The following is a 20992-nucleotide window of genomic DNA, read 5'->3' on the forward strand; positions in this document are numbered from 1 at the left end:
ACATGCCGTACTCTCCTTTGTACCGGTGTTTTCCTTCTTTATATAAGCTACGCCTATTTGAGTGCCTAGTAAGTACTGAATCATTCTTGCGTATGAACCGTCCAGTTGTATTGAATCACTTGGAGATGTCATGAATTTCAAGGGGCGGCCAAACGTCTATGTCATTCGCTATTGCAGTTTTTAACGCCTACTCGCCAATCAGCGAGAAAGCCTTATCCGTGATTCGCAGCAGCATACGCGAGTGAGGTTTACAGCTTACTCGCTCCTTGGTGGAAGCCCATAGTAATATAATGTTTCCATGGTCAGTGGAATTTCCTTGTAATTACGGCAGGCAGCCTGCGAACCCAAAAACATTATTGGTAAGTTAGAGTAAAAAACAGCACAGTTCATTCTTCAAATGTTCAGTTCGCCCCAATAGCACTTTAAGTAGTGGCCGTGATCCAGAATACGACTTCCAACGCACGCATCTTGGGGGAACAACAATAATATACGTCCTGATTCAGCGTAAAGTTTCCAGTTTAATATTTTAGCTACTAACACTTTCCATTTGTTTCTGTTGTCTACGAAACGGTCTCACGGAAACGAGCAAACCTACACGGAAACAAAACATTTCGAGAGCACTGTGGAGTCAGCACTCAGAACCTTGAACGCCTAAGCGTTTGCTGGTGCACGCGGTGCATCACGTTCGCTCTCATTATCATTATCGACTAAATGCAACGTCATCATTATAGCTAATGTTATCATTGTCATTATCGCTAATTACAGTCATTGTCATCGCTACTATTATCCTCGCGATAGACGAAGAGAATTTTGTGTGTTTCACGATCCTGTTTTTCACTGGCATATATTACAAAGAACTTTAGAGAAAGAACTACCCATTAATTTTTACAGCATCCGGTTTCTACATGTACAAAAGTGACGAGGTCCCGTGCGACATGATTGTGATGCGTGGCCTCCACAGGTTTGGAAAATGGCGTAGGATATTTAGGCACGCAGATCTGTCAGGGATAACTTCTTGAAAATATAATATCTCTCAGAGGCGTTCTCCGTAGTCAGCTTGAGCAACCTCATTGGATGGCTGTGATGGATGGTTTGGTCAACATGAAAACGTTTTAATATATCGTTTTCTCCAAAGGTAGGGTAGCCGTTTTTATGCCTGCATGTACTTTGCTGACCGGCAAAACAGGGAAGAAAAACCGGGCGTGGCGCAGTCGGTTACAGCCCTCGGCTGGGAATGCAATAGATGGTGGTTCGATTCTCGGGGGCGACAGGGTTTACTTTTTTATTTTTAACTATCTTCCTCAGGGTAGACGAAAAGAATTATGTGCGTTTCGCGATGCCTGGCGTAGCGTACAGGGGTGAACGATGCGGCTGATAGTAAAAATTAGGGTGGGTTAGCGCATTCAAGTGCAACGCTCTGTACGTCAGGACTGCCCCCTGTCACCATTGCTTTTCTGCTTGTATATTGAACAATTCTCCTTCAACCTTAACGAAGGCAACATTTTCTGAGGTTTTTGTTTGCATGTAGCAGAGGTTCACATACTCTCGTATGCCGATTACATTGCCGTCTTCTGCGCCGACTATGAAGGCATTCGCAATGTTGTCCAATTAGTGGACTTTTGTTCTGCGAGCGGCAGTGCTGTGAACTGGGATAAGTAGGTGACTGGGGTTCTGGCATGGAATGTGGCCCACAGCCCCAACGAATGTCGTGAACGTACCTTGGGTAACAACTCCAATGAAACATTTAGGAGTGCCGCTGGAAAATATGCGAGACAGCGAGCGATATTGGAAGCACTAGGTTTTGGATGTACGTACATGAGAAAACCGAGAGACTAAAAGGATTGGGTTGGTCTATTTTCGCACAAGCTACGATGGCAGTTTATTTCCAATAAATGAAATTTAATGATTGTAACTTATTTTAACGATTTGTAATTTACAGCATTGTTCCCTAGTTAATGTGCAGAGAATGCACCGTGTATTCGCTTTTTTGTGTGAAGAAGTACTTGGGAGCGCACGCGCCGACACAGCTTGTTCTATTGCGTCCGCTCTGGAGGAGTTGGTATGGTGCATTTTAAATTTAAGCCAGGTGATAACCGTTGTATGTTATTTCGTGATACGAATGGCCCATTTTCACTAACTATGTGTAAGGTTTGGTTCAGCAGAATTTTGCAAAATTTAGTTGTAAGTTGGGCCCGCATGCAAGAGAGAATTTACGGAATCCTTATAAAAGTGTACATGGTATGTCATGTCTCGCAAGCCGGAGTTTCTTTTGAATATTTGACCTGTATCGCAACAGAACCTTTTTAAGGACATATGAGATTTCATTCTCCCGATCCCAACGCACATTTTGTTCTGTGTAGATCCATAAAATTCTGTCCTTAAACGAGTGAAAAATATGGTTGTATCAGGGGGAGTAAAAGTTTTCTTTTTCAAGCTACATAGTAATACGCTAGAAGTTAAGACTTCATTAGAAATGAAGGGCTTTTTTGTACATTGGTTAAATAACTGCTTCATATGCCGCAAGCCAGAAACTATCTAACACTTTTTTTTTAGACTGTTTGGAAGCATTTTTCTTCTGGGACATCCTGCAAGGAACGATTAAACAAGATCTGTCCGCGGAAGCATTCGGTATTAGATTTTTTCTTTTTTTTTGCATTTGAAGATGAGAATGGGCTACCGCTGGGGGGGGGGGGGGGGGGCGGTCGCCCCTCCAACTTTTGTTTCGTGGGGCCGGCACCCCCGTCCCCCACCTTTCCCCTTTCCGACCGCTCACATTAAATTCACTTCTACGAGCGCTCAAATTCTCTGACGTGAAAATGTAAACTGTGTTCTAAATGAGTTAGCATGGACTGCCACCGTTTTGAAAACTTTTTCTTAGCGTGAATACTCTAAAAAAAAAAAAAGAAAACAAGTATTGATTGACTGACCACAGTTGATGAGCAAGAATCAGGGGATTTACGCAGGTCGTGCGCGAACTTTCGTAACTGAAGTGTATATTGTTCGCGCGTATACTTCTTTGAACTAAGGTTTTTTATATATTGCACACCAAATAAAGCCCTTTTTCATTTCTTTGCCCAAGTTTCGTTCGCTGGCGATTAGTATAGTTTAAAATATCGTGCGGTTTTTATACCCCGCATTTTGCATACTGGTAAGAATACGTTCGTTGAAGAATTTATTTTGTATTACTAAGATTGTCTTAGTAAGTTTCGAGTTTCTTTAGTGTAAGCTAATAGAATAAAAAGTGGAAACGTCAGTCACAACGAACGACAAGAAAAATAGCATCCGCATTTTTAATAATTTCTGTTTAATTCATCATTGTGTTACCCACATTTTAATTTAGGTGAGCTGTAAGTTTTAGTGCGTAGCACTACTAGCCGCAATGACGAATTTCGCCGATGTCTGTCCGAAGCCCCTCTCTCCCTTCATGAACTTGAAGTGAATAAAGAGAAGGTGGCTACGCGCGCGTCTCGCGGCTCTGCATTGAGGAGGTAGAGAGGCCGCAGAGCTGTAGTAGAAGTCCCACTCTCCCTCTCTGTCCATGTATCTCTCCCCGAACTTGAAGAGGAGGAAGGGAAAGTGGCGACGCCCGCATCGCGAGACTTAACACTGAGGGGGCCGAGCGACAGCATGATGCGCCCATTTAGAGAGTAAGACAGTGAGAGAGGGGCGTGTCAGTTGCGGACATGGCGGCAGTCGGTGGGCAGTGTTGCACAAGCATGTGAGCTTTCTTTACGTAGCAATTCATAAAGCCGGGCCGTCTGGCACTGCAGTGCAGGTTCGTTGTGCTCGACGTACAATGATTAGGAAGGCAGAAACGGAAAGCCGGAGGCCCACAAATCGACAGTCAGTGGAGACGCGGCCGCTTCGATGATCAAGGTCACGCAAGGCTGTCAGCGAGCTGACAGCGACCGAGCATAGATCACCTTCGTCGGCTCCGAAGAATTCCCATTTCAAGGGGCAGTTAAGTTTGCGGGCTTCTCCCAGATGCGAAGAGTTCACCGCGGGTCCACTGTCGCGGGGGAGGGGATTTAGAAGGGGCGGCCAAGGTCAAGTGGCTGGTTGACGCGAGTTTATTTGTGACGGCCGCACAGGCGGCCGCTCTTTGGAAGTGGTATTGCAACACAAGGAAACGGGCGACGCCGTCGGTTCGCTCCGTTACGATTCCCGGAAAAGTGGCGCTTCGACCGTGCCGCGAAGGAGGCAAACCACAGCAGTTAAAAAGCACAGCAGAAGCTCAGTGGTTGTGGGTTCGGCGCTAACTGCTCTGTCTCTCGGTTTGAGGGGAAAGGGAGCGGAGGCCATAAATCGCGGCGAAACACGGGCTGGGGAGAATGCGCGGCAGAGGGAGCTGCTATCGGTGTCTTCTCGGGAAGACGCCTGGACATACGTCCCTTTGAAACACCGGCCGCGCGCAACCGACCAAGGGCAGCAATCCGAATGTTTGGGCCTTAGGTTTGTGTGTTGTTATATTAGAAACGCAACCATCGGCGGTGTTTGTCATTGTGACTGCTGCCCACCGCTTGCGTGAGCTGAGGGAAGGTATTGGAGAGATTGTAAATCGCAGATGTGTGTGGAAATGCATGAAAGGTATAGCGGGGATAAGCGGTGCTATGCACCTACTTCTAATTTGATTAACTATTCAAATCAGACATTTTTTTTTAATTTCGCTGTACATTTCTTCCTGGGAAATCATATATGCCAACTGTGATAGCCATCTCGATGTGATGTATACCTACACTACGTCTTTTCCTCATTGCAAAAAGAAAAAGAGAAATAAATGGCAAATCTGTAGTTAAACTTAGCAAATACAGGTACCCGCACGCCGGTCACCTTCGGCTGTTATGATCTTACGTCTTGAGAACTCAACGCCTGGTATAAGAACGGCAACGCTAATACCAGTGATGCTATGCTCCCGAGAGAGTCAATTGATAATTCACCCAAGCGACGGCAGCGATATGGCGCGGAAGACACCGGCCGCTTGCCCTTGATCGGCTGAACGAAGCGGCGATAGAGAAAAACAATTTTCTGTCCGATTTGAAAAATTACACAACGGCACGTCAGACCACTTCTTTCCCACTACAGCATTTTCCACATGAATGTAGAGAACCATTTCAGCCTGGACCTACGGCGCTGTCACAAAACAAAACAGCTCGCGACTGCAAAGCACCAATATTCCTTCTCTTGTGTGCCTAAATGTGTCTGTAGTCATCTGGAGAAAGGTGGAGGGGGGGGGGGGGGTGTTGGTGGCTAGTCAAGTAGTTAGCTTACGTAGCTATATACACTTGGGGACCATCGCTAACTGCTGGTTTATAGTGCGCTTTATATTGCCACGAAGACAGGGATTTATGGGTATCGGCAACAGGGGCAGATACACACAGCCAATACAGAGGTTCCCGGGAAACGGTAACACGAAGACACAAGCTCAAGAGTCCACAGTCCTAGCTAGCCGAAGCGCGCGAGAGTCTCTAACTTCTTCTTCGTTCAAGCGCTAGCTCGAACCGTCAGGTGGCATTATTCCCCCCCTCGAAAAAAGAAAAAACACAAGCTCGCAGAAACAAAAACTGATCCAGATGGCAAATACGGCTTTCAGCGGGTAAAATACGGCTTCATGCGAAGCACATGCACCAGGTCAGACAAGCACTGACGACTAGAACTCGGTACAGTTCCGTCTGGAATAACCTCGTACGTAACTTCTGAGAGGCGAAGCAACACTCTGTAGGGTCCGAAGTAACGATTGAGAAGTTTTTCTGACAGGCCTGGGCGCCGGACAGGTGTCCACACCCGGACTTTGTCACCAGGCTGGAACACGACATAGCGATGGCGGTCGTTATATCGACGTGCATCTGTTGCTTGCTGTTTTGTAATGTGATTACGGGCGAGTTGACGAGCTTCCTCAGCGCAGTTGGTGAATTCTTCTGCGTCAGCGGTAAGCAGCTGGTCGTCAGCCGCACATGGCAGCATAGCGTCGAGCATGGTGTGTACATCGCGTCCGTATACTAGGCGAAACGGAGTGAATCGAGTTGTTTCTTGGACGGCCGTGTTATATGCAAATGTGACATAAGGCAATATCTCGTCCCATGTTTTATGCCGGACATCGACATACATGGCGAGCATGTCCGCTATTGTTTTGTTTAGTCGCTCAGTAAGGCCATTAGACTGAGGATGGTAAGCAGTAGTCTTTCGATGATGTGTCTGGCTTAGTTGGAAAAGTTCTTCAAGAAGACGCGCTGTAAATGCCTTGCCACGATCAGTGATGACGTATGAAGGGGCGCCATGGCGAAGGACAATCTGCGTCATGAAAAATTGTGCCACTTCGGAGGATGTTGCACGTGGCACCGCCATAGTTTCCGCGTAACGTGTCAGATAATCTGTAGCCACGATAATCCACTTATTGCCAGCTGACGATAGAGGAAAAGGGCCAAGAAAGTCCATACCAATTTGGTCGAATGGTACTAGCGGGGGGGGGGGGGGGGGGGGAATAGGCTGCAGGAAACTCGCTGGCTTCAATGGCGGTGTCTTGCGTCGCTGGCACTCACGGCAACCTCTAACGTATCGATGAACGGTGGCGGCAAGTTTGGGCCAGTAGTAGGCCTGGCGCACTCTGGTAAGAGTGCGTGCAAAGCCCAAGTGTCCAGCGGTGGGTTCATCATGGCAAGCATGAAGGATTTCATCGCGGAGATCTGCAGGGATGACTAGAAGATAGGCTCGGTCACTGGTGCCGGCGCTTTTCTTGTAGAGGATTCCGTCGCGCGTACAGAAGGATGACAAGTTCTTAGCAAACAGTCGAGATACTGTAGAATCGAAACCCTCCAGATGATCGATCACAGTTCTGAGGTCTGGATCAGCCCGTTGCCGGGCCTTTAAATCAGAGGAACTGATAATGCCAAGAAAATGGGCGTCTTCATCCGTACTGTCATGGGCCAACTCCACGGGTGGTCGAGACAGTGTGTCAGCATCTTCATGTTTACGTCCGGATTTATAAACTATAGAGTAATCAAACTCCTGCATACGAAGGCTCCACCGTGCAAGACGTCCTGATGGATCTCGAAGACTAGCTAGCCAACACAAAGCATGATGGTCTGTCACAACTTTAAATTTACGGCCGTAGAGGTAAGGTCGGAATTTCATTGTGGCCCAAACGACGGCGAGACACTCCTTTTCAGAAGTTGAATAGTTTGATTCTGCCCGAGAAAGGGTGCGGCTGGCATAAGCGATCACTTTTTCCTCGCCTTGCTGATGCTGGATCAGAACAGCACCCAGACCAACATTGCTGGCGTCGGTGTGAATTTCGGTCGCAGCGTCCTCATCGAAGTGTGCAAGAACTGGAGGATTGTGCAGCCGTTGGCGCAGCTCGGTGAATGCCTCCTGCTGCTCGGAAGACCAGACATACGGGACGTCATCACGTGTCAGGCGCGTCAAAGGTTCTGCAATCTTGGCAAAATCGGCAATGAAACGGCGATAGCACGCGCACAGGCCCAAGAAACGTCGGACTGCTTTCTTCGTGGTAGGGATGGGAAAATTGGCTACAGCGGCTGTTTTATCAGGATCAGGCCGGACACCGTCAGCGCTAACCACATGACCGAGAAATTTTAGCTTCTGATATCCAAAGTGACATTTTTCCGGTTTGAGTGTCAAATCGGCCGAGCGAAGAGCGTCCAATACCGTTCGCAGCCGCTTAAGATGTTGGTCAAACGTTTCTGAAAACACGATGACGTCGTCCAAATAAACCAAACATGTTTGCCATTTAAGACCAGCAAGTACGGTGTCCATCATTCTCTGGAACGTCGCTGGCGCTGAACACAGACCGAAAGGCAATACTTTAAATTCATATAAGCCATCGGGTGTCACAAAGGCAGTCTTTTCCCGATCGCGCTCATCCACTTCTATCTGCCAATAACTACTTATCAATGGAGGAAAAGAACTTGGCGTTGCGAAGTCGATCGAGTGAATCGTCGATACGGGGCAACGGATATACATCTTTTTTGTGATGTCATTCAGTTTCCTGTAATCAACGGAAAAACGCAGCGTGCCATCCTTTTTCTTAACCAACACGACTGGCGACGACCACGGACTTTTAGACGGCTGAATAACGTCATCATTAAGCATTTCCTGGACTTGTGTCCGAATTGCCTCACGTTCTTTGGCCGAAATACGGTACGGCTGCTGTCGAATAGGTCGGGCATCGTCAGACGTTAAGATGCGATGCTTGGTGATAGAAGTTTGCCGGACTTTCGATGATGAGGCAAAGCACGGGGCGTACTTCAGCAGTAAGGCACGTAGGGCGCGGTGTTGACCGAAAGAAAGGTCACTGCTAACATCGATGTGGTCTAGAACACTGGGAGTATCAATAATGTCAGACGCAAAACATTCAGAAACTTCCTTTAACAGTTCGCCGAAAGCGATGGCAGTAGAGCGATAGAGGTGGCGAGATTCATTCGTGAAGTTCGTGACGAGACCCTCAGAGTGACCATTGCTGAGAATAATTAAGCTTCGAGCTGCACAGATGCCATGAGAAAATAAAAGCGAACGTTTGCCTTCAGCTATTATCGGCCCGTCACGAAGCCCGTCGCACACAACACTCACAAACACGCTGGAGCGGGGAGGCACTGAAACACACTCGGCTGAAACCCGTAGGGCGCACGTACGTTGGCCATCGGTGGGGCTGCCAGCCGCTTTCTCCGTTGAGAACGAGACCGTTGGCTGTCGGAGATCGATGATGGCGCCATATTCCCCCAGGAAATCCACACCGAGAATCAAATCACGAGAACATTCCCGGAGAACGACGCAGGTGACAACGAACGTTGATTACGAATCTAGAATCTAGCCGTGCACTGTCCAATAGGAGTAATTACATGCCCCCCAGCCGTGCGTATTTGCGTGCTACACCATGGCGTCATAACCTTCCTAAGGCTCGCTGCCAGTTTCCCACTCAAAATCGAAATGTCTGCTCCGGTATCCACTAAAGCGCTGACATTATGACCATCGATGCACACAGGGAAGTCCAGCGATAGCCGGTCTCGTGAACCAAATGCTGTCGTTTCTGCTCCAAAATCCATATCTGTTCTCATTGGGGGGACTTCTTTGTGCTGACATTTAGCGGCCCCGCCCCCGGAGGTCGCTCTACTCAGTTTTCCCGGTGGGGGCTTGGCGAGCGACCAGGCGGTGCTCGCGGGAAGTCACCAGTTGTTGAAGGGGTTTGCCGACGTGGGGATGGAGACCTGGATTGTCGGCGCGCCATCCGGAGGCTCTCTTGTGCGAGATTGTCTCCAATGTCACGAGGTAGTTGTCCGAACGCGCGTCTAGGTGCGTTGGTGTAAAAACCTTCCGGTCCGAGTTCCCGATAAGGGCCCGACCGGAAAATGTGACCAGGTTCCCCGCAGTGGTAGCAAAGGGGGCGGCTCCGAGGGGCCCGCCAGACGTCCGTTCGTTGAATGTTTGACCGCGGTGGCCGCACGTACCGCGTTGGCTGCTGTACAGGAATGTATTGCGTTGGCTGCTGGACGGGCATGCACTGGGTTGGTGGTAAAGTAGACAACGGAGCTTGGACGGAAACTGGGCGTCGGAGAACGTCAGCGTAAGTCGGACGAGAAAAATCAGGCACAGGGGTACTTTGAGCTTCAACAACATGCAGAGATGGCTGCGTGACTTGCTGAATCTCTTCGCGGATCATATGTGTGAGAGAATCACCCTTGGGTTGGAACGTGCCACAAACCTTCTGCAGTTCCTCGCGTACAATTGCACGAATAAGATCTCGGAGGTGTTCAGTATTGCTTGCAGCAGCTGTAAGAGTCTCGGCAGCAGTCGTAGCGAGGATTAGGCTGTCGTAGACCGCCGAGCGGCGCTGGTGTAGGATCTTTTCCATGGTGACCGCCTCTGTTAAAAATGAGGTAACTGTAGTTGGTGGGCTACGTACAAGACCAGCAAAAAGCTGTTCTTTAACCCCATGCATCAGGTGGCGCAGCTTTCTCTCTTCCGACATGTTGGGATCCGCACGTCGAAATAGTTTCGTCATGTCCTCAACATACATCATGACGGACTCGTTTGGCATCTGCTTCCGAGATTGTAGAGCACGTTCTGCTCGTTCGCGCCTATCCAGGCTGACATACGCCTCTACGATAAGACGGCGGAACTGAGGCCATGATGTTATTGTGCCTGCTCGGTTCTCATACCATGTCAAGGCATGGTCTTCCAGGCAGAAAATGGCGTTCCGTAGCTTTAAGTTGTCGTTCCACTGATTAAAGGATGCGACTTGTTCGAACTGAGTTAGCCAATCCTCAACGTCTTCATGCGCAGTGCCATGGAACGATTTCGGCACTCGGGGGTTTTGAAGGTAAACAGGAGTACCTTGCATGACCGACGTAGTGCTTTGCGTGGCTGGCCGGAGGCTCGTTGTTGAAGTGGACTCCAAGGGCCCTTGTTCGGGAGGAAGGCCCAGGTTCCTCCGGCTGACGCGATGAACTGGCGTGTCCACAGGCAAAAGCTCGGTGTCGTTGGTTCGCGGAGGGGTGTGCGACATTGAGAGGATAATTACCCAGCGGCTCCACCAAAACTGTCACGAAGACAGGGATTTATGGGTATCGGCAACAGGGGCAGATACACACAGTCAATACAGAGGTTCCTGGGAAACGGTAACACGAAGACACAAGCTCAAGAGTCCACAGTCCTAGCTAGCCGAAGCGCGCGAGAGTCTCTAACTTCTTCTTCGTTCAAGCGCTACCTCGAACCGTCAGGTGGCAATATTTCTAATTTTGGTTTCCGTGATCTATTACGTGCTCTCACATATTATCTAATCTTTTTGAAGTGTAAAAGAAGCAAATAAATAAATAACTAAATAATTTTGCTACTTCTGAAGGCTGCTCATCGTCATCTGCCTACCTTCTCTACCTGTAACGAAGTCGTCGGCCGCTTTCCTGATCCAGCAGGGTAGAGAAGCGATGTCTTAAGTAGTGCATGAATTTGTTCGGCGATAAACATTCTTCATCGACTTTTCCGTTTGGCAGAACAATGAAAGGCCAAGGAATAAAAAATGAGGCCCTGAGCTAGACCACATGTCACGGGTGCGAGTAAGCCGTTCTTTCGACGCATCGAATTTCAAAATATCTTTACTTCAACTATAGCCTCGGAATATGAAACATAAGGAGCGTCTGCCAATAACAATGTACTCTTTGTTATGTCCGCCGTTGACATAAAACAAGGCATTCGCTGACACAAGGAAATTATAAATATCCAAAGAAGAGGGCTGGCGGCGTGCAAACAGGGACAAGGGAGGTGGGAAGGAGGAGAAGGGCAATGGCTCCGCGATATGGAGAGGATCGAGGAAAGCGCATTCCCCCGAAGGCTGCAGTTCGCGCATTGTGAGTCTTCACCAGAGACATCTCGAATCCCGAGCCTGGGCACTAAAGTGCCGGGGTCGTTAGTGCTTTCGAAGAGCGGAGGCTGCTGCGGTGCACCTATCACAGCTGGCACTAAAGCTTGCCCCCCGTGCAACTAGCGTGGCCGTGCATGGTGCACACTTTCTCCTGTAGCAGCCTATTGAAATGCTCGCCTCTCAAATGTCTTGCACTGCCTTCTCATGTCGGCAGCTGGCTTGGTTGGCAGGACCAGGGCGCAGGTGGAGGGGTGCAGAGAAGGTGGAGGTGATGTGTTGAGTTTGTACACGCGCGCCCTTATCCGTAACCGTACAACGGCCCTAAACAGCTTGGGGAATGCGCTTTTCTCCTCTCCGTACCGCGGGCACCCCATCCGTCACCCCTTGTTCCTGTCTCCGCCTCCGCATTTGACCACCATAGAAATTAGGGTAGATGCTTTAGAATCGCTCCGACAACCGTTAGCATAGCATGTAGCACGCTTTCCCTGATGGCGGTTTCCGCGTCTCGGGTACAATGTGTCATCTCCTAGCAGTGCTGAAATCACGTGAAGAGCCACGCATGCATTTTCTCGTGTACAGGCTCCCCCTGCTCACAATACACTCTTACCCCACCCTTCTTGTCTGCAGTGGCAAGATGTTCGGCAGGGGTCAGCGTCCTATCCCCTTCCCACCCACACGGCGTCTTGACAACGAGCTTGTAGTCGTTTTTTTTTTTCGCGATTGGAGATGAGGGGCGCGTTAGGGCAATGGAGTACAGGCTGTGGACTGAGGCAACAGCCCAGCAAAAACGGGGAAAATATATTTTCTTCCACATTCTTTTTGCGAGCGTTGACGTGAGGACGCAGTAAATGATTGTGTAGGAATCTTTATTGAACCCACATTACGCAGCATGTTCGCACATTGGCAGCTAAGACCACGAGTGCCCGTTTATCGGTACTCGATGTTGTAAGCCGCGACGCCGAGCTTTGTTTCTGTGCAGCCTTGTGTACAGGTGGGTGGCTCTAACAGCCGACAAGTGTCCATTCAAATTGGCCTGCCTGCTAGTGTTTGGGAGCACAATAAACGCATGCGTCGAAGGCGGCAGGGATTTTTAAAGGGACACTGCAGTGGTTTTCAAATGTACCGATACTATAGGCTTTTGAAGTAGATTATTTGTTGATCATGCCTGCGAAGTTATTTTTTCAATTATGCATAAAGCACCTGAGCAATCGTCGACTGAAAGCGCGCAATTCAAATTTCCCGCGCCCCGCGCGTCTGCTACAGAGGAGGAAAGCGGAGGGAGAAACCTCGCTTCTCCTTCCGTCGTGACGTCACCTTGAGGAGCCAGAGGCATTCAGAGCCAACGGAGGGGGTTTTCGGCATGCGCTGTTCTGACACAACACTGCTCTGCATGTTTTCGGATGCACAAAACAGCTGTGGACGCGACGATGTAATCTTCCATTGTATTAAAAGTTCGCGGCGCAATGCGGCGTTGCCAAAGCCGCAAGCCGACCAAAGGAAACATTCTACTCGAAGCATTTTCATAACTGTGACTACATGCAGTTTCTTCCTAATGCGATTTTTATAGGCATTTGACAAAAAGTCATGGTTGAACCATGGTGCGGTTCTTTGTTTCCTTGTACAAAACAGTCGGGACAGTCATCAACGAATACGTTCATGGACTGCAATTTCCTGAAGGGATGGTCAGACAGCATCGGCGTATGGTTGTATGCGCGTGTCTCGTTTTGTTTTTCGCAAAAGCTTCGCGCAACGCCTCCTGTGCTAAACATGGATGACTCATCAGTAGCACGCGCTGATGATTTTTGCGAACTAGCAGATAATTAAGAAGAGCCCACTGCTGTGTCGAAGCTAGGTAGTGAAGACTGCGAGATCTTCTCTAGCACGGCACGTGCTTGATATGTTCGTGGAACCCTTAGGAAGCATTATTAGAAGATAAGGAGCGTACCGCTCCGCTGGGCGCATTTAGGTAAGGAGCGCAAAGAGCAAGGTTTCCTTCGGTGCGTCCAAGCAATCAATCATCGAAGTTGCTCATACATTGTCTTGTGATTTTGCACCCGTTGCTGCTTCGTAATTTTACATAGCCCTGTCTTGTTTTTGTATGCATATTAAGTTGGAAATGAAAACGACGAAGCTCTTGTAAGAAAAAACATTTCGAAACACGGCTTTCTCATGAAGGTATGGGTGCGGAGGAGCTGCAACTTGGCTTTCAACATGCGTCAGCCGTCAATTCACTAATTGTGCATTGTGACAGTATAAAAAGGGAAGGCTTTCAACGTCTGCTAAATGTCGTATGACTCAAGCAGCATTCTGCGCGCATTTGACTTGGTCTCCAGCACAATGGCTCCGTGAATGCCTCGTATGCATTGCAGAGCGCCGCAACCGCGCTTCTCTTATTGTTGATTTGTCAGGTGACAGCTGGGTACTGCTTCACCCTTTCTTCGTTTCCCCAATGTACCACAACTGGCATTCAAAGCAGGATATGGTACACCAAGCTTTGGGTCTATTTTTCACAACAATGACCTTTCGGGCGGGGCGAAAGGCCTGAGGGGGAGGTAGTGGGCTAGAGCATTGTTCGCTGCCCTTCCTTCCCAGGAATATGCGGGCCGAGGTTTCGCTGAGGGCATGTAGGTTCTGCTAATAATGGCACACAGAATTTTTCAAAATGTCTCACTGTAACCAAAGCAAGTTTTCATGCCAAATCTATGCTTCTCACAACGGAAGCGCTGATACGTTTGTGGGCGTATCATGTACGGATACATGCGGTAAAAATCCCGATGGTGATTCGCGTGGAAATTGCATGCCATAATGACATTCGCAAAGCCGCAGAGAGCTGCGATCAACCCAGCGCAGCGAAGGAGCCGCATCGGCAGCTTCCCCAGTCCTCAGAATGTCGTCACGCGACGTCTTGGCCAATCACGGGCGTCGGCGCGACCCGCGGTGAGCCCCGTCGCGCGGGCTGCGCATCTCTGCTGAAAAAAAAGGCTATTTGTGCTTTCTTCTGCCTAATTTTAATCTGATATTCGAGTTCGCAGCATGAAAAACTATGGCTTCCCGCTGAAAGCCCAACTTTTTCAAAAAGTGCTGCAGTGTCCCTTTAAGTACCGAAAGCGTCCCTCAACGGATGTGAAATAAGTCGTATTTGAACAGCGATGAAAATAATAGTGTTCAGAATGAAAGAATTTTTTTCTTTCACTTCAACGTCGCGATAAGGCGAGAAAGGATAATGAAGGCTAGTCCCACATATTCCAGAGGATGGCTGGTCAAGCTAATAAATTTACTCAATATTTCATGTGCTGTTATCAGAATAAAGTGATGTAGTTACTCCCTCCGCATTTAACGTCATGCGCAGTAGCAAAATACAACACACATTTTTTTTGTGTGTGTAAAACTATAGGCTCTTTCTTTACTCCGCACCTCTTAATTTTTGTCTCTTTCAAAATTTTGTATTCAGTTTTGTATTGTCAGTAAATCTTCAACAGATCTACTTCTACCGGTGCAATTGTTTTCTCTTAGTACCGCTCCCGGCGCACCTTATCTCCCAACGTTCTAAAAATATCTCCCAACGTTACAATAATTCAGTTGGAGCCTAGAATATGCGGGGGATTCACGCGGCTGACCCAGTAACGGCTGTGCACGAAACATGTGGCGTCTAGACGAGTGTAAATAAATAGTTTTCTCGCGTCCGAAAAACAAAACGGCTGCTGCAAAGTCAATGGCTGATATAACAGCAGTGACGAGGAAGCAGATCCCAGTGCAGCGTTATAGGTATACTGATTAAAAAAATGCCACCGTGATTTCCAGCGCAGATGGTAACTATCGCATTGGGAGTGAACAAAACAATCCACTTTCTGAACAGAAATGAACGGAAAGTAAGCATTTTAATGAATAGTTCTCAAATCGCCGCACCTAGAAGGCTTCTGCGAAAGCTCTGACAAAACCGGGTAACACGGCACATTTACCTGCCTCCATCATGCCTCCCTAGCCAACGCCATCGCGAGCGGTCGCACTTGTTCATTTTTCCTTTCCCCCGTGGCACTCACAAAACGCACGGATGGACGTGTTGTCTTTTTTTTTTTTGCTTCTCGTGTTCGTGCGCACATTTCATCGTTCCCTCCCAGCGAGCAAACAATTGTAGCGTCCCCCTCGACCTCCGTTGTATACAGCATTCCACACTTCTCAGCACTGTGCACGGCGCGACACGGAGGAACCGACACTGCGTGTAGCTTAGCCGGTCAATCAACTTCGGTTGCGGGGGCGGCGGGATCGCGGGGCCACGACGTTGGTGAAGGTAAATGTGACGTCACACCCGTCGGCTCACAGTCGGGAGCGCGCTGCCTCTGACCCAGCGGCCGCTCAGAAGTCAGAAAACGTCGAAAATACGGCCATCGGCTCAAAACTAATCCTAATTATGTGTCTGTATTAGTGTAATCGTGTCTTAAGAATGCGGTTGTGCTGCTTTCTCAATATTCTTGGATAGTTCTTCAGTATAGCTTTTAGCTATGCCCGTGCAGCACCTTGGATACGCTCGCTTTTCCCGGACGGATACCTGAATTCAACGGCTTTACTTCGGCTTCGGTGTCACGGAGAGTGCCCAGAAAAGAACCCGCACTTGCTCAAGCTGTGCGGGGAGGTGACGAACGACGCTGTCAGTGCCGTGGTCCAGCCAAGCATGCCAACTGCCGTGGTCTGCTAGAGTACTACACCATCGTAGCTGCACTGAAGAAGCGTTTAAACCCGCGGCCATCTGAAGTCAGCAGCCGGCTCGCTTCCAATGACGAGGCTAGTTGGAGGGAGAACTGTAAACTGGCAGCCGACTGCAACTTTGGAACAATGCCTATACAAAGACAGCAGCCACTGAATAGTCAGCCAAAGCAGTGTCGTCACTATCGTTTGTTAACTCGCCTATGTCCCCATTGGTGGTCATGCTTCCTGACAAAGCCTTAGAAGGGCGCCAGTTCGTTGGAAAGGACCTCGCATTCTAGAAAGCGTGTGGCGACCCATCAAGACAGTGCACCAGACGAGCCGTTCGCACAGCCTGAGCCACAACACGAAGGTAAGTTTGGAAAAACTTGCAAAACTTCGCCGCTGTTGACGATAGCTGTGACGAACAAAATACACAGACATGGCGGTTTCAAGAAGTTACGTGCAACTTTTAATTGCTACAGGCGTGGACACCTAGAAAAGGCTTGCGTCACTATAAAGAAGCACGTTAAAGCAGCTATTGTACGTAGCCACAGCACAGATGCTTTATCCAAAATACAGCGCGAGCAAAGGGGGTGAAAGGAAGAAACCACAGGAGTAAGCGTGTAATTGAAGCACATGCTTTAATTACACAGTTTGGGACGCAACAGAGTGTCAGCTTCGTCAATGCTGTATGACCTTGACACTGCTGCTAACCTCTGAACACGGTCTAAGTAACAGCTCACTTGATCATAAACCACTATTTGATGCAGTTCGAAATGGACTCTGAACCGGAGCGGTGTGCACCCTCATCAGCGAGGACAACTTTCACACAACCTGGCCGGAACAACCACGACGACACGTACCTGCTAGGTCGTGGTGAGGACAGATCGATCCTTTCACTAATGGCCAGCGCTGGCTGTGACGTTCCCAACAATAATGGGGTGAATAGCAAGATGAAACATTTAGTTGTAGAATGAGGTTTGGCGCACTCGTAACAGCGACAAAACGACTGTGGAATATCTCAAAGAAATATATAAAACCTTCTCGGACGGCGTTCCAGCGCACAACACTCTTGTCTACCTGGGCTTGCTATGCGATGGTATAAGCAGTTCCTCTAAACAAGGTCATCTTTTGCCCTGGCATGTTCAGTGGAGGTGAAAATTGACAGATTGCAAGAACAGGTCACCCTGGAGCCAACATAACAATTTCTTCTTGCAAAGAATCTCAAGGCAACTTATTGGGACCCTTAAACAACCTTTTGTTGGCTCACCCGCTTTTTGATTGCTTGAGCTTGAATCATGTTGGTAATTTTGAGTGAGCTAGTAACGAGTATTTTGAAAGTATGAAGTGTAATAGTGTTTTAGAAGGCCATATTTGCGAAATATTTATGGCCTCGTTCTTTTTTAGGGGTAAAACATGCTTTCGAATTGCGTAAAACTAAATTTACGAAGTGTTAAATTTGGGGCCGAATTTAAATAAAACATTTAGATAAAATAATAAAATAATAAAACAAATATAAAATAAAAAAGGAATAAAATTACCTGAAAAATAACAATTATGACCTGAGAAAATTTGCCCCCCCCCCCCCTCGAAAAAATATTCCGGAGTCCCTGCCCAATGCACAGTCCATCAGCAGTTTTTGAACGGCAGGGTCAGAGCTGGACACCGCAGCCTCCCATCGCTCGAGGTCGGAGAGTTGCCAAGTGGCTGGAGGGTGGAATTCCGAACATTTGATCATGATGTGTTCAAAATTAGCTTTAGGTGCCCCACACAGGGTGCACTGCGGCCAGAACCGTCCTGGATGGATCAAAGCTAAGAAAGCAGGGGATGGGAATGTACGGGACTGAAGTGGCGCCACGCCACCTGTTGTAGCTTAGTCAGAGATTTATGAGGAGGAGGGTAGATGGTTCGTTGATCACGGTAAGGAGAGAAATTTCGTGATAGGATACCATGCGCTCGCGAGCACCTCCCCAGGAAGTGGCAGTCCCTGTTCGGCTGACGTATCCTCGAGCAAAAGAGGGAGCTGCTTCGTTGCCTGGGTGACCCGTGGGAGCGGCACGCATATTAATTGAATAGGGTGTTCGGGTGGGAGGAGGGAGGTGAGGAACCGGAAGGCTGGGCCAGAGATCTGGCCGCGAGCGAAGTTCCGTACGGCGGATTTAGAGTCGCTCAAGATGGTGGTGGCTCGAGTAGTAGCTATGGCGAGGGCAACCGCCGCCTCCTCCGCCTCCAGGAAAGTGGAGGCAAAAGTTGTACCGGCTGCGACCGGTTGCAGAGTTGGAGAGAGGACTGAGGGCGAACGCAGGGCGGGAGTGGTATGAGGCAGTGTCTACGTAAATGGTCACTGGCTGGAAGCCATAGTGTTTGTGAAGAGCTTCTGCCCGTGCTTTGCTGTGAGCGACACGGTGCTCTGGGTGCATATTGTTTAGCAGGAGGTGCACCTTAAGAACGCGGTGTATCGCAGGGGGAAGTGTATGTTGTGTAGAGCAGTGACCGGGAGGTGAGAGATGGATGCGAGGAAGGATGTTCCAGCCGGTGAGGGTAGATGATAGTTGCTCCAACTGGGCTGAGCGGTGGCCCTCCGCGAACTCAGCCAGGGAGTTATGGATGCCCATGTGAAGAAGGCGCTCATGAGAGGTGTAGCGGGTAAGTTGAAGGCGGCCTTGTACGCCTGTCGGATAAGGGCGTTAACCTTGTCTTCCTCCGCCCGCGTGAGGAAGAAGTAGGGGAGCGAGTACACAACACAGCTCAGGACAAATGCCTGTACCAGGCGTCTGAGGTCATACTCGCGCATGCCACGATGGCGGTTGGCTATGCGGCGAATGAGGCTGATTGTTTGATGAACCATCATCATCAGCTCATTGATGGTTGCGGTATTCTTGCCATTGTTTTGTATCAGTATACCGAGAATCCGAATTTTGTCCACTTCCGTTATCCGGATGTTGTCAACTATCAAGAAGATGGGGGGGGGGGGGGGGATGAGGAGGAGGGCCTTTGTCTGTACGACACCTAGGAGGTCGGAGTACGATAAGCTCCGATTTGGTAGGGGAACAAGCCAAGCCGACATTTGCGGCAAAAGATACTACAATGTCTGCTCCGACCTGTAATGTATCTTCCATGGCGCCAATGTTACCTGTGGTGGCCCACAGTGTAATATCATCGGCGTATAAGGAGTGGGACAGGGCAGGGATTTGGTTGAGGGCGTGTGCATGGGGATAAGGGTAATATTCAAAAGCAGTGGAGAGAGGACAGAACCCTGTGGGGCGCCAATGCTTCTGAGTTTGAAAGATGGAGATGCGAGCGAGCCGATGGTGATTTCTGCTGTCCGGTGACTAACAAAATGTTCTTCTAAATCAAGAGAGCCAAAGGTCGAAACGCAGTTAAACCATCTCGTAACTAAATAGAGCGCCTTTCGAGATATGTTACAAATCTGGTGTCACTTAAATTGAAATTGGTGACCACAATAAGAACAAAAGCAAATATATTTAAGCCCAACATGAATGCCTGCCGCAAATTTCACATTTCAAGATTAGGAAGTGGTAGGCGAAAATGTGGAGTTATAACAAGCAGTAAGTGCATGTCCGCGCCGGTGAAATCAAAATAAGAAGGAGAATAGATTGTGACGGAACGCATTTGGCAATAGCTCAGATTATGACTCGCAGGTTACCGGTTTCGCTCAAGAAGGAGTGTAACAGTTCCATCCTACCGGCACTCACCTATTGGGCTGAAGCGTGTAGGCTAACTGAAAGGGTTATACTTACTTTGATGACAGTCTACGAAGCTATGAAACGAAAAATGCTATGTCTATTGTTAAGAGATAGGAATCGTGCGTAGTGGGTCAGAGAAATAACAGGAGTTATATTCTAGTAAAAATAAAGACTACGATCTGGGGCCCGGGCAGAATGGATAATCGAAGGTCACTTGGGGTAATGAATTAGATTCCAAGTAAAGTAAAGCGTAGCAGGTGGCGGCCGAAAGTTAGGTGGGCGTATGAGGTTAAGAAGTTTGCAGGGGGCAAGAGGACGCAGCTAGCACAGGACCGGATTAGTTGGAAGAATACAGGGTAGAACTTCGTCCTGCAGTGGGTATAGTCTGTCTCATGGTGACGGTGATAAAAGCAGCTTGTTGAAAAGCAAAATCCCTCGCAGTCTATTCATCGTCCACCTTGAATTGAAAAGATTTTATTCGGTGGTGCAAAGCTACATGAATGTATAGAAGAGGATCCCAGTGCAACGTGTACTAGAACTTTAATTATTTACAGCGAAATAATACATTGTGTCCTTAACCATCAGACTCATAGCAGTGAAGTGTTCATTCTGTATGCGCAGCACGCGTGATCTTTATTTTGTTGGGGCATAGACTATGCTGTACGCCCTGTTGAGATATTCCGCTGCTTCATTCTTGTTTATTTTTGTTACTTCTTGGTATCGCATCTACTAAGGTACAATTATATTGTTACAGACAAAGAAGAATCGGGCAGTGGCGCGGGCAGCAATGCTCGCTCTCGGCCCGCCGCTTTTCTGAAAAAGTCATCTCACTGTCATCGCCTATCTTAGTTCTCCGGCTTAGCGCCCAGTTACATTTTGGCGGAGGTGCTGGCCTGGAGCCTCGGTACATCGCGTCTGCTTCACTGTCGGCAGCAGGCCCCCCGCTCTGACAACAAGACACGATGAAGGAGAGATGCAGCCAAATGACCCCACGGATCCGACAAGCCCCCAAAACGACCACAGGACACCACAAAACACCCCATCAACCAAATACCGCATTGACCCGAGATGCGACCCCAACGACCCAAGACATCACCACACATGAGGACATCACCCCAGCCCATGCCATGTGGTGCCTGTCTGGGCCTCGGCCATTGGATCTCGGCTATCATTGTTCCGAACGCGTCCTGACCAGGCATCATCCGATGATCATCGTGGAGGCCAGCTCTTGTCT

General features: G+C 48.8%; 1 long non-coding RNA gene across 1 annotated transcript in view; it reads right to left on the minus strand.

Annotated features, from left to right (window-relative positions):
* Positions 1-255: 255 nt before the first annotated feature.
* The window catches only part of LOC146200643 (uncharacterized), a 37338-nt gene continuing 16601 nt past the window's right edge, over positions 256-20992 (minus strand). Inside the window, exon 4 of the long non-coding RNA XR_014704680.1 lies at positions 256-336. This is a non-coding gene — a long non-coding RNA (uncharacterized LOC146200643). The remainder of the gene's footprint in view (positions 337-20992) is intronic.

Source organism: Amblyomma maculatum, chromosome 2 (genome assembly GCF_055883805.1).
Source record: "Amblyomma maculatum isolate TAMU_Amacu chromosome 2, ASM5588380v1, whole genome shotgun sequence".
Classification (NCBI taxonomy): domain Eukaryota; kingdom Metazoa; phylum Arthropoda; class Arachnida; order Ixodida; family Ixodidae; genus Amblyomma; species Amblyomma maculatum.